Raw genomic sequence first — 14,624 nt, 5'->3', positions numbered from 1 at the left:
TTTGAACAGAGGAGTGAGGGAGACAAGAAGGATGGTCTGGTTAATGCAACTAGCCTTCCCCTTCCTGGCACAAATGGAATTGTAGAAAAAAAAAGATTGCACAGAGAGGCCTATCTCTTCTCTGGAATAAAATGTGGACTGTTTTGGGATTACGCTTCTCAGCAAAATTGGTTAAAGAGCACCAGAATAAATGTCCTTTAATATCATTTGGGATGTGATGAAGAATTTTATAGAGCTAAAAAAAAAAAGAGCACCATCGTGTAAATGTCCTTTAATATCATTTGGGATGCGATGAAGAATTTTATAGAGCTAAAAAAAAAAACAATTTTAGATGTCGCTCTAAATTTCGTTTAACAGCTGAAATACCTTTTTAAAGTATTCTGTGCCATCTGCTAAAGTGCATTTAGTTATGTAAGGACCTCTGATTCATCTGATCCCCATTAGGGTGATTTTCTGCTTCATTTCACAGTGTTTGCCTGCAGCAGAGAAGATTGGGCTAAAGAAAAGCAGAAGAGTTAGTATAAGGGTGAAAGGGTATAAGATGCAAAACTGACACCCAGAGTAGCACTTCCCAATATATAACTTTAAGAGTATAACTATAGCAGAATAACAAAATTGGAAGGGACCTTTAAAATCTTCAAGGTTATTCTAACATTTGAACTTCTACATAAATTGAGAAAAAATGACGATATATATTTCATACTAAAATAATATACCATTTTTTTTGCCATGCCCAAAAATAAACCCAGGAAGATCAAAATATGTCCTGGGAATATTATTGATGTAGAATGCCACGTTGAGTGTAGATAGGAAGAGGCAAAGATTCTCAACCTGTGTGGTCTCATAATCCCTGAAAATGATAAATGTATGAGAGTCCCTTGAATAAAATGAATCATTGAAGTTAGGGTTGGGCAAAAAAATAATAATAACTATCGCTTACTTTAATTATTGAATGCTATTTTATGTATCGTATGTATTCTCTGACTTTGCGGCACTACAGTTGAGCACAGGTCAAATAAAGACCAAGGCTTAGAGAAAATTTTTATTCTGCCTATTCTGCTCTTAAAAAAAAAGCATGGACCACTATCGCCCCAATTTCTTGGAAGCCCCAACCAAGTTTGAGACTGGTAGAAGCATTTTTCTTAAAATGCTTTCAAAGCTAAAAGATGCTAAATCCCAAGTAAGGCCCTATAACACACAACCATAGTCTGCTAGATAAATAACGAAAATAGCTTAGCCAGTTTATGTCTGAGTTATACTGTTATACCTGGATGAATACAGTTCATATAGCTGCTACTTTGCAAAGACTTGGGATCCCCCTTTTAAATAACAAAATCCAGAAAGGGGTGGATTTTGATCCCAGCTGTGGCGAGAGATCCCTGGGCATGATATTTCCAGCCTTCATTTTCCTTTGACACAAACATAGCCTTGCACAACCTCGAGAGCTTTAGGAGCGGAGTTTCAATTCCATGTACAGGTACAGTCCTCGACGTACGACCACAGTTGAACCCATATTTACGTTGCTAAGTGAGACGTTTGCTCTGAGCTTTGCCCCATTTTATGACATTTCTTGCCCCAGTTGTTAAGTGAATCACTGCAGTTGTTAGTAACCCGGCTGTTAAGTGAATCTGGCTTTGCTTATCAGAAGGTCGCAAAAGGGGATCACATGACCCCCCCCCAGGACACGGCAGCCATCATAAATATGAGTCAGTTGCCAAGCGTCTGTATTTTGATCATGTAACCATGGGGATGCGGCAACGGTCATAAGTGTGAAAAATGCTCATCATTTTTTTCCAGTGAATGGTCACTAAACGACCATTATCAGTCGAGGACTACCTGTATAAGAAGAAGCTACCACAATTATATAAGGATTTATGATCCAGAAAAGTTGTTAGTGCGCCTGTGAATCTCCTTCCTGTGTGTGGTGGCGCTGGACAGTAAAAAATGCTCAGTTGACTCCAGCGCACATTAGATTTAGCAGGAAGAAATTAGGAACCTGCTGCTGTTTATAGTGTTTGAACAGACACCAAGTCTAATCAGCCAAAGACAGTACCAGCTGGTGATTCCCCCCCCCCCAAACAAGACATTTGAACTGGATTGCACCATGTGGCATCCCCAAATACCTTTCTGGGAAAATAAAGGCCTCTGACTCAGAAATAGAATAGAAAGTTTAGAATATAAATAGAATAGAAAGCAAGTGCTGATTCTTCCTATCCCAGGCATCGCCAGTCTGCTACCTTCTGTGTTCTGAGGAAAAATACCTGCCCCATCCCACCAAAATGAATTTTATTCACACCTGTTTTTAAAGAGTTCTTAAAAGTATTTAATAGTCTTTGATTTTCCTGAATAAAAAGTCTTGAAATCAATACTATCAACCAGGTCCAATTCAAACTTTACTAAGTCAATACCATGCAGTGAATATTATTCAGCAGCATTATTCTTAACAGTCAGCTTGGGTGTATTAGCTACGGTTCTCTGACACAAAATGCAAAATACCAACTAAGGAGATTCTATATAAACTTTAACAAAGTGTATATCCATCCATCCATCCAATCAGCTCTGTGTATTAAGTGCTTCGAATTCTCTAACACAAAACTTGGTACAGTCCTGCTGAAACTTCTTGATATTTCTACAAAATGCATTTGTACATTTTTGTTGGAATTCTTGCATGTTTATTCTCAATTCATAATGCCCAGTTGTGATTTTGATAAAGCCCTATGGGTTTTTAAACCCAATCTCTTCCCAACATCAGGACTCATGTAGGCTTTTTCCAGACAACTTCTTGTCCATGTCCATGTAGTTTATCTTTGATGAGGTTTTTAAATTGATTATGGGCAGGTATTTCATCAGTTGTGTATTGACCTACAATCTCAGAGGATTCCACTCAAGAAACAAGCTCAGCCATCTTGTTTAAGTACTATGCCAAAGCTGAAATATGCTGGCAATTTGAAAAAAACAAAAACAAAAAAATAAATTTCCCATTCCCCGCCATCCAGTCAGAGCTGAAGAAGTTTCTTGGATGAGAAGCGAAATGTCTTCAAAGAAAAACAAAGTCCAGTTTTTGCCTCATGAAAAAACATCTTTGGGATAACTATGACCTGGATGACAGAGAATCTTCATAGACAAAAAATAAACTTTAAAAAATCAGGGGGGGGGGGAATCAAAGAGATTTTTAAAGTGCATTTTTTATTGTTAATACAAATATGTTTCTACCTCAGTACTCACTCTGTTTAAAAGGTAAATAATGATACATAACAAAAGCATATTGCAAAATAATATTGCATTTGTTTTACTCATTAATTTTAGTGACCCCTGAACGAAGTAACAAACGTCTGTGACTTCAAAAACTAAAAACATTTAAACCAAATCTTTGAAGTGTCAGTTTTTTTGTAATAAAAGTTAGTCATCTTAATTAGTGACTTCATTAATTTATTCATGTTAATAAACTAAAATCTATGTAAATACATTGTACTTGTTAAAGTCTTGAACTTTTTCTTTTATAGAGGGAAGGTTTTACAAAGAAAATATATTTTCTCACAATTTTGAAAGACAAGGTGAACTGTCTCACATACTGGAGCCCATTCCATTATGAGATGGGGTAAAGACATCCATGGGGGAAAGCAAGTGAAATTAATGATATCACATACATCATGATGCCTTTGCCTGTGAGCAGGATTACTGTAGATCACAAAGCAATGAGAAGCAGATGTACAACTTGCCCTAAATGACCAAAACATCCAATATCAATGAGATTGTGAAAGAGATCAGTGATGCTTACTAACGTCTATGGGTTACTAAGGGACATCAGTTGTAAGGTCACAGTTTTTTACTGGAGCCTTGTAATATTAACTGTAGGCTATAGGAGAATCTACTAAACACCACCTGTGGACAGGCATGATAGTTAATTTTGTTTCGGTCATGATCAACTTTATTTCTCTAAGATTGTGCATTGCTTTTCAACTAAAGATGATGATGATTATGCTAACAATAAACTGCCTAAAATCTAGTAATACTGTCTCTTCAGAATATTCTTTTACTCTCTGTGACAGCTTTTTTCAACTTGATTATCTCCAGAGGCCTTGGATTAGAGCAGTCATGGCAAACCTTTTGGGCTTGGCACCTCAAAAATTTGGAATATGCCTGACTTGACTCTGCTGATGTGTTACACATCTTCCCACTCAGCAAAAGAAAAACAATTATATTCTCTCTCTCTCTCTCTCTCTCTCTCTCTCTCTCTCTCTCTCTCTCTCTCTCTCTCTCTCNCTTGGCAATGCTGAGCTAGCTTCAACTTAGCAACACTGCTACCATTCAAAAAGGCTGATTTACGGTATTCTCCAAAGCATACAAACCTTGGGGAACAGCACGATTGCCCCCACAGTCCGGCACTCCCTAGAATCTGCCACATACCACTTGCCTTCAAGTGATGTTCTCTTTCTGTTGACATACCCCAGGGGCCTACCCGAAGCTGGTCCAGAGCAAACAAAGCCTTCGTTCTTGAAGCAGTTTCAAAGAATGCTCTTCCGTGGCTTCTGCAGCCTCCAAAAACCACATGAAAGCACACACCGTTTTTGCACAATTTTCAGAGGCTCTGGAGGCCACATGAGAGCATGAATAGAATAGAATAGAGCTGGAAGGGACCTTGGAGGTCTTCTAGTCCAGCCCCCTGCTCAAGCAGGAGAACCTATACCATCTCAGACAAGTGACTGTCTAGTCTCTTCTTAAAAATCTCCAGTGATGGAATGCCCACGATTTCTGGAGGCAAGCTGTTCCACTGGTTGATTGTCCTCACTGTCAGGAAGTTTCTCCTTAATTCCAGGTTGCTTCTCTCTTTGGTCAGTTTCCAACCATTGTTCTCGTCCATCCCTCTGGTGCTTTGGAAAATAACGTGACCCCCTCTTCTTTGTGGCAGCTCCTCAAATACTGGAATACTGCTATCATGTCTCTCCTATTTCTTCTTTTCTTTAGACTAGCCAAACCCAACTCCCGCAGCCGTTCTTCGTATGTTTTAGTCTCCAGGCCTTTGATCATCTTAGTTGCTCTTCTCTGAATTTTTTCTAAACTCTCAACATCTGTTTTGTGATATGGTGACCAAAATTGGCTGCACTATTCTTAGTAGGGTTTTATAAAGTGGTACTAATACTTCATATGATCTTGATTCTATGCCTCTGTTTATACAACCCAGGATTGTATTAGCTTTTTTGGCTGCTGCTGCACACTGCTGGCTCATGGTCAAGTGATTGTCCACTAGGACTCCAAGGTCCCTCTCACAGTTACTGTTTTTAAGCCAGGTCTCGCCCAGTCTGTACTTGTACCTTTGATTTTTCCTGCCTAAATGTAAAACTTTGCTTTTCTCCACATTGAAACTCATTTTGTTGGACAGGGCCCATTGTTCAAGTTTGTCAAGATCTTTTTGGATTCTGAGTTTGTCTTCTTGGGTGTTGGCTATTCCTGCCAGTTTGGTGTCACCTGCAAATTTGATGAGTTCCCCTTCAATTCCCTCATCTAAGTCATTAATGAAGATATTGAAGAGTACTGGGCCTAAGACGGAGCCTTGTGGTACCCCACTGCTTACTTCTCTCCATGTGGCTGTAGTGCCATTGAGGACTAGCCATTAAGTATGGTTTGTCAGCCAGCTACAAATCCATCTGGTGGTGATGTTGTCTATTCCACCTTTTTCTAGCTTACCAAGGAATAGGTTGTGGTCTACCTTATCAAATGCCTCACTGAAGTCTAAGTATACTACGTCCACAGTATTTCACTGGTCTATTAGTTTAGTCACTTTATCGAAGAATGAAATAAGATTGGTTTGGCATGATTTTGACAAACCCGTGCTGGCTACTAATTATAACTTTGTTTGCTTCTAGTTGTTCGTAGATCTGTTTTTTGATTATCTTTCCCAGGATCTTCCCAGGTATTGATGTTAGACTGATTGGTCAGTAGTTTCCTGGGTCTGTTTTTTTCCCCTTTCTTGAAAATGGGAACCACATCAGCCCTTTTCCAACCCTCAGCTATTTTCCCGGTGCTCCAGGTTCTCTTGCTTGAATTCTGGAGGGTCCAAAGGCTGCGCGAGAGCACACCTCATTCTCATGCGGCCTCTGGCCTCCAAAAATCACATGAGAACAGGCCATGCTTTCAAGAATAGTTGTTGGGTGTTGCTGAATGTTGGCATGTCACCCAAAACATGGCATGTCGCCATTGACACATGTCATAGGTTCGCCATCACTGGACTACAGACTTTGTTATCTCTACCAAACATAGCTATTGGGGGAAGGAGGCACCAGATTAGGGAAAGCTGTTCTCCATTCTAAACAGGTTTCTGTAAAGCAGTTGGGTTTTGTCTACACGAGGAGATTGTAAAGGTAGTGTTTTCCTGAACTTTGAATGCCAGCAGTAGGCACAACTTCTCCTAAAGAGCCTATGACGTTATTGGAGACGACTTGGCTGGACCAGTACAAAGCTTATCAGCATTTGAGGGGGCCTCTAAAAGTACATTTGTAAAGGACTACCATGAAAGCGAACAATTTCCTGTAAATCAATGTACTTTGCTTTAGACTTCAGCATCACAACATGCCTGTCCTTGAAAAATAAATGGCACAATAATTATTTTTTACCTCAGGATGATACGTTGCATGTCAGTCATTTTCCCCTTCTGCTAGGAGGTAATTTGTATTCCTAATAAACTCCTATTAGACTAAATAAATGGCTAAAGTGAAATGCCTATAAAGATGGCCGCTGGACAAAACAAAATAGTTCTTTGGATGCTTTATTAGAAGGATAGCCTTAATTAATAACTAAAGAGCAAATGCTTTTAAGGTAAGTTAGAAATTAAGAGCAGCTGCGCTTGCCCTTCTATTTTAATGGTCATCTATTCAATCTATTAGAGCAAAGTAGATGCGGTCAGCCGACTGCTCCAGAGAACAAACATCTGACTGCCAGCCACACAGGGAAGAGCAAAAACCTATGAACTTTGCTGACATCAGGTTTTGGCTTCACTCCCCAAACAGAATCAATATGTTCAGGAAGTCACTGCAGTTACGTCAACAAGGGGCGTTCAAATAGCGTCTTCAGTAGTTTGTTTGTTTGCCATTGCCCAGAGACTTAGGGAGTGGGGAGCTAATGAATGGGAGAAAGACGTGAGCGAAACAAACAAACAAACAAATTGTCCAAACATCACATTGCATTCCAACCCACAGTTCTTTGCTCTTTATCCCCGATTTCTACAAGCTAATCCAGAGAAACTAGCCTTAGGGTGAATCTCGAGATTGGAAACAGTTTTGGAGGATGTTCCCTAAATTAAAAAGACCTTTCAATGCAGGGTTGAACTGGATTCCCTGGCAGTCAGTTATCTGAACCGCAGTGTCTCTTAACGGCATGGAAGATTTGGAATGTTTGAAAACTGTTCCGAGTCCTCAAAGCCGGTGTTTCTCACCTGAGCAATGTCAAGTTGTGTGGTCCTCAACTCGCAGAATTCCCCAGCTAGTTTAACATTGTTGAAGATGGGAAATCCTGCTCTAAGCAATGCACCAAGGGCATCTGCTGGCACACTGGTAATTTGCTCCCACAGCCTCCTACAGAAGTAACTGTTCTACTAGGCATCAGCTTTTTGTCCTTAAGCACTCTTTAAGGAAAGCTTCCTATGTTACCAGCTGGAGGTACTGTAGACACACATCTAGCAAAAGGCAAATTGTAAGCGATGTGCTTCTACAATAGAAGGCGGATTTTTGCTCCCAGAAGGGAAATGGTCCATTTGGATTAGGGCTGCAGCAGGAGGTAAAAAGTACATGCTCTTTTCCTAGGCTGGGTTGGAAAGTTATGTGTGGTACAATCAGAGTTGACGGAAGGAAATCATTTGCACAGAAAAGCAGAGCAGTGGGAATTGATCATTTGCCCCACAGGAAGATCCCCTTCTGTAGCCATACAGGCTTGGCATTCCACTTACTACCATTGGTGTAGGAACTGCTTGAGACTATGAGCTAGAGCAGAAATGTCAAACTCGCAATGTCACGTGACGTCGTGCGACGTATCAGAGCTTTTTCTCCATTGCCGGCAATGGGGTGGGCGTGGTTTCCTGGTGATGCATCTGGCCCATGGGCCGGCAGTTTGACACCCCTGAGCTAGAGTAGCTCAATGTAGCAGAGCCCAGCCACATTCACACATATACACATACATGTTGCTGACCGATTCATGACTTCAAGTCTGCAAATATCTGATGTCCAGCTTCTAATGTTGAATAGCCAGCCAGTTGAGCATGTGGTTTCTGCTGCATTAATTTAAGTGGCAACATTTAATTTAAGTGGCAACATTTAATTTAAGTGGCAACATTTAATTTAAGTGGCAACATTTAAACAGATGCCAACTCTATTTGTTTTATGTCTTGGAGGTGCTATTTGTACAATATGCTATAAACTGTGATTACTAAGCTACAATAGCTAAATTCAAAGCAAACGAACCTGATCTCGTATCTGAGTTGTATATCATAATGGCTTATATCTTATTAAGCCAAAAGATGGTTTCTTTGCTTTGATTTATCCTGTTGTATGAAAGGCAACAAGTTGTGCTTTATGAGTTAGCATATTGTGTGAACATAGCCTGATGGTTCATTGATTCATCCATTCACTGATTGTTGACTAATAAAGTAAGTCAATCTTAGGGCTGGCTGATAGAGCCTTTCAGCAAGGCATATTATATACATAGTAAAATCTCTCTATTTGAAGAACTACCCTATATGCCTTTCACACTGCTACTTGGTAGAGTTTGAAGCTACCTTTAATCCAGGAGCTAAGAGGAAGAAGTTTATTCATTTGCTATTTCAATTCATTTTTGTACCTCAGTTTCAATTTCCGGTATCTGATGGTACTGCAAGAAAATGCAAGGCTGAGCATGTATGCTCTCTGTTCTGTCCTTTGGTCTTGAAACCGCACAAGCAGCAAAGCAGAAATAATAGTAAACATTACTTTGAATCTCTGGCTGTCTTTGTATGTCATACTAACCTTAAAAATAGTTGACAAGCATGGGTGCCCTCTTATCCTGTCATAGGCATTGGACCTTAAAACAGTTTTCAAATGCTCAAACTGATGGGCTGTTTCAGGATCATATGATACAATAAGTTATAAAGCTTAGTGAAAGTAAAGCTACCAGCTTTACTTTATTGCAAACATCTGGATGACAGTCAGATAGCAAAAAGAAAAAAAAAACCCTCTAAATGTTGCTGCCATCCAGATGTTTGCAACCTAGATCTAGTAGCCCTAAAATAAAGAGTAGCAAGTGGCAGGAATTAAGGGGGGAAATGTGTTTTTATTAACCAAGTACTTTTTCATTTTGTATGTTGTGTGGATTTATCTGCTGAGGGTTTTTTCCCTCTGGTAAGACTCAAGGACTTCGTCAGTCCATCCCAAATCTCTCATTTCAACTATATTGCAGTGGAAGACACGCATCCTAAAATAGGAACAGATTTGATCCATATTCTTTGCAAGACAGAGAATGTTTAAAGTAGGGAAAAAACCACAAAGTAAGATTCTTCTGCTACCCTTTAGATGTTCTCTGTCTCTAATCTTACTAGTCAGTGTTACTGTTTGATCCCTCTGCAAGAAACATAAATGTGCTGATATCACTATTTGCAGCAGAAATAGTAAGAGATTTCTTAGCTAAATATGTGCTCCCCCGTTTTTTTCAAACTTTAATTAGCTTTTCTGTCATAGCCATCCAGACTTTCTCCAATTTGTGAAGCATAATTAAATTACATTATCCATATTTCATCTGTCCACGGAAACCCCCAGACATTAATAGAAACATTAATACTTTTCTTCAAGATTTATATGCTATCATTTTTTAAAAATCTAGAATAGGCTTCTAATAAAATTGAAATGAGTGAGAAACTCTTAAATTATTAAATTAAATTTAAGAGTTCCTCATGGAGGACTCCAATACTTGCAGCTATTTGGGTACAGAGAAGCAATGCTTCAAGATAACTTTTCTGTCTTCAAATGCCAACATCAATGGCTCTTCTCAACTTAATTTTTCTCCACTGCTGAGTTGCAGTGCTCTCCCATCCATCCCTGAGTTAGTTTTGCTGTTCCCATTATTGATTGATATCCCACTTTTGTTTCCAAGCCACTGCAGGCAAGTCACTTGAGGTGGCCTTCCAAAAACATTCGAATAAAAGGGACAATACTAATCTGGTACATTTGAGAATGACTTTCCGAAAGTCTGGAAACCAGATGAAAACAAAATCATCCGGATTTGGCAGAAAAACAATATTGCCACTGTACAAGTGGCAAGAGGCAAGTGAGGGAAGGTCTTCATCAGTGCAAACATGAGTCCACAACTGTGACTTCTCCTTTGGAAGGCTGTATGGTGATATAATGGAGCAGCATGGCAAAGAATCTTGGTAACCAAAGTAATACAATTCAAGCTACAGTTGAAACCTTTGAAGCAAGCTAGGTTTGTGTCCCTGTGTATCTTTAGATTTGAAATGATGCTTTTCTAATGCTTAAGGCAGGATGGTCAATTTAAACCTGAGGGAGTGTTGAGCAACTTAGATGGGGACCATTTTTTTTTAAACTGATAAGCTTATACAGACTAAGCAGGAATGTTACTGATGTGGCCTTGTATAGGGAGAGTGAGGAATAAAACCTGCAGCAAGATTTGAGTGATCTTTAAACCCGTAAGTATATCTACAGGGGGAAGTCAGAGCCCCAGAGAAGGAAATATTAAAAGGGCAGAAAAATATATTTTTCCTCAAAAGGATTTTTAAAAGCAGGAGCCAACTATCCCAAACAGGAGCCAGCCTGTTTACAAATGCAAATGTAAAACCATCAGAAAGTTTGTCATGACAAAGAGACTTAAAATCTGCATACCCCACCCAAACTCTAGGAGTCATTAGCCCCATCACCAGGGAAGCAGGATATGATAATAGGATTAAACCACAGATATCAAGGCCTAGAAAAACACTCAGAAATATCCTCAAAGTTCATGCCACAGGAACAGGAAACTATTCCAAACAAAAGGCTAGAGGGGGTATAAAAACCTACTACCCATGTGCTCAGCCCCCTCTCTCCTCTGCTCTTTCCTGCAAGAACCATCTTTCTGCTTCTTCAATAAACTGTAACCATCTTCCCAAAGCAGTCGCCATGTTGCTTATTTATCCCCGGCTTGGATGAACCAGGATGAAGACTTACTTCTAACAACTGTATTAATGGAGTTCAGTATTCAGTGGCCACTCCACCAGTAGTGCTGATAACAATGAGCTGGAATCATGAAAATGATTAAAAGTTATGTATCTTTTAAGAAGCGGTGCATTGTTTGCCCATTCCTAATCCCAATGAAATCCAATTAATTTGTGAGGTGGCGGTGTGTGTGTGTCACTTGAATATCACTTGAAGCCAAGATCACCAAACAAAGACTACCATATTTTGGCCACATCGTGTCAGCTAACTCACTTGGGAGTGATCAACAGAAAAAGGAGAAGGGGCCGCCCTAGTATGTATTGGCTGAACGGTATAAAGGATGACACTGGGATGACCATGGAGGATCTGAAGGAGGCAGTGTGAGGGGCATGGAAAGTGCTGATCCATAGAGCGGCTGAGGGTTGGACATGACTGAATGGCTGATGGTGATGATAGGGGGAGGGTGTATTACGAAGATTCATTTATTGCCCTGGAGGGTGCCATAGTACAGTGATAGCAAATCTATGACATATGTGTTAAAGGTGACATGCCACTACATTTAGGGTGACACACTAGTGTTCATCAACCCCAACAATTTTTCTTGAAAGCACGCCCCATTCTCGTGCAACTTTTAAAGGCTGCATAGGATGCGTGAGAATGGGAGTGTGCTCTTGTGCGGCCTCCAGACCTTCTATTGCATGGCCTCTGAAAACTGAGAACAGAGCGTGCTTTTGCATGATTTTTGGAGGCTGCAGAGGCCACAGAAGGCTGGCTCAGAAATTCTGGGAGTTGAAGTCCACGAGTCATAAAAAAGCCAAGGTTGCCTACCCCTGCCCTAGTGCAAAGTTAGAGAACCCTGGCTTAAAGAATAGTGCTTATTTTAGAGTTTGCCACTAGATGGTGACAAAAATCTGTGTGTATTTAATACTAAACAAACCAGAGGCCTACTGGATAGGATAGGCCGATAGGGCTTCAAGGTTGGCCACATACACACCCTTCTTCAGACACATAACCCAGGAATAGAAATTAAGATTTCCTCAATTAGGAATCCTCTAAATAATGAAGAACTCAGAATTTGCAATCAGCGGAGTCAAATCAAAATGTAATCTAACACACACGGAAGTCAACAGGTTAGGGAAGTCTAGTATGGGACAAAAATCATTATTTCTTGTGACAGAATCACTTCTTTCATTTTGGAGGGAGAATCCATACAGAGAGAAATACTTTTAAGCCCAAACAACTTTAAATTGTTAAGTTTGAAAAACACTGATCTACAGCATGTGGGCTACCAGTGTATATCACAGACACTCTCATTATCTGCTAGCCAGCCTTACTAATAAGAGTGTTTGGAGTTGGAGGAAATATTTAATGTAATAATTACTATTCTGATGTTTAAGTACAAAAGGCAGTAGAGCAAACTATTATTCAAAATTATAAAGTATGCAAAACTAATATAAAAAAATAAAATAAAATTGACTTATGTAATGTTTTAATAACATTTTATTTTTTAAAATAATCAGGTAGACATTAAAGATGGGATCACAAAACAATGGCATGCAGGTGGATGCAGTGGTGGGATTCAAATATGTGAACAACCGGTTCTCTGTGTGGATGCCGCTTCCGGAAATCCATTCTGGGCCTGGGCAACAAAAAATTAGCTACCAGTTCTACCGAACTGGTGCGAACTGGCTGAATCCCACCACTAGGTGGATGGGAATTATGGGACATATAGCCCAATGCAGCTTGAAAATTTCAATCAGCAACAAGAGCTCTTGTTTAAGTAGAGCATAAGAACACAGCCTTAATCTGGCCTGTGTCATCCAATAAAGGGGACTGGTTTAGAAGAACAGGACTGCCGTATAATGATTTCCCAGCCTGCTCATGTCCTTCTAATATGACTTAGTTCTTCAGATAATCTAATAGACGAACAAGAAGCAAGTGACCTACATAGCCTAAGCATAAGCAAACTTTCAGGGAAGTTGAGGCGGACAAACAAATGTCATATTTAAACAAGAATTCCATGGGCAGCAATGCTAGCCTTTGATCTGGTAAGGTTGAGCAATGTTGCTCTGGAACACCCCCCCTCCTCATTTTCTAGCCCATTTCACTTAGGTTCCAACAGGAATCTTCTCCAAGGTGCCCAAATTTCCATCGCTTTCTGCCTACTTTCAGTTTTTCTGGAGAAAAACATCCTAAGGAGAGAAAAAACGAATTATCTTTTGGCTGGCAGAATTAAGAGCTGATAGGAAGCACCTAAAGGTTGGTGAGAAATGCAACAATTGTAAATTTAAGTCACTGATGGGTTGGTTTCTTAGTACATAACTCTTTGCCAGGTCAGCTCATATACTGGTAGATGGCCTAATCCAAAGCTCTAAACTTGCTTAAGCTCTTTTGTGGCCCTCGTGTGTTGTGTGAGGTTAGTTTATAGTTCAAAGGGTTGTGCAAATTCAGAAAATGTGTTATCTCAGGAACCAACCAGGATAAACATTTTGTGGGATGCAGCTATGATATCCAACCGACTCAGATCCAAGTGCTCAGAAGCACAAGTGGAAGATGCTGTTGTGCTCACATCTGGTTTGTGGGATTTCATGGTCGGTTCAGTAGGACCATGGAAACAGAACGCTGGACTTGATGGGTGTTTCTTCCAATCAGTTTTTTTTCTGTTCACTTGCCATTTTCCAAAGACAATTTACACATAGCTTTGTCAGAAAAGAGTTCAGTGCTGGTGCTAGAGAATTCCATACACAAGAAAAGCATCAAGTTGGACTAGAAGTTCCCTCCACATCCCCCCGTAGGAACTTCAGAGCAGCAGATTTAATTGGTCCCAATACAGAATATAAAACTGAATATCAGGACAGAATTATATTTACTGTTAATTGCATAAAAATTATCACTTTTGAACATATTGTTGAAAGGACAACATACTGTGTTCAGTTCAAAGCCTTTTCAGCATTGATATTAAGTTGTAGAGTTTCCTTCCTTCCTTCCTTCCTTCCTTCCTTCCTTCCTTCCTTCCTTCCTTCCTTCCTTCCTTCCGCTCCTTTTCCCAAGATTCTAAATAGCTTATAAGCTTACAAGGTACAATCCCCCAGTAACTATCCAACTGACCAATAGGGTTAAAAGAAAATAGATAAGCACCTGATGCATTGTTATTCAATCATTCCCAAATGCCAAATTCATACAGCTCTTCTAAAAAATAACAGGGAGAGAGTGCTCTAGGGTATCTGGGTTAAAAGGGTTTTATGTTGAGTTCCTTTATTCAAGCAAAAGGGTTTAAGTTGCTCCAAAGGACATTGGCAAGGGTAAGTTGCTATGCATTGCCCCAATATTTCTCCTGGCTTTGGCATCTTTGCATTGTTACGCAGTTTGCATGTATCTACCGGATAGCTGGTATTTGGTTGAATTATTGTTGTTTTTAATTTTGGTTAATTAGCGTAGGGAAGAACAGTTGAAAACGCA

Source organism: Protobothrops mucrosquamatus, unplaced genomic scaffold (assembly GCF_001527695.2).
Source record: "Protobothrops mucrosquamatus isolate PMUCROS unplaced genomic scaffold, P.Mucros_1.0 scaffold778, whole genome shotgun sequence".
Taxonomy (NCBI): domain Eukaryota; kingdom Metazoa; phylum Chordata; class Lepidosauria; order Squamata; family Viperidae; genus Protobothrops; species Protobothrops mucrosquamatus.
This window is presented reverse-complemented; position numbering follows the sequence as displayed.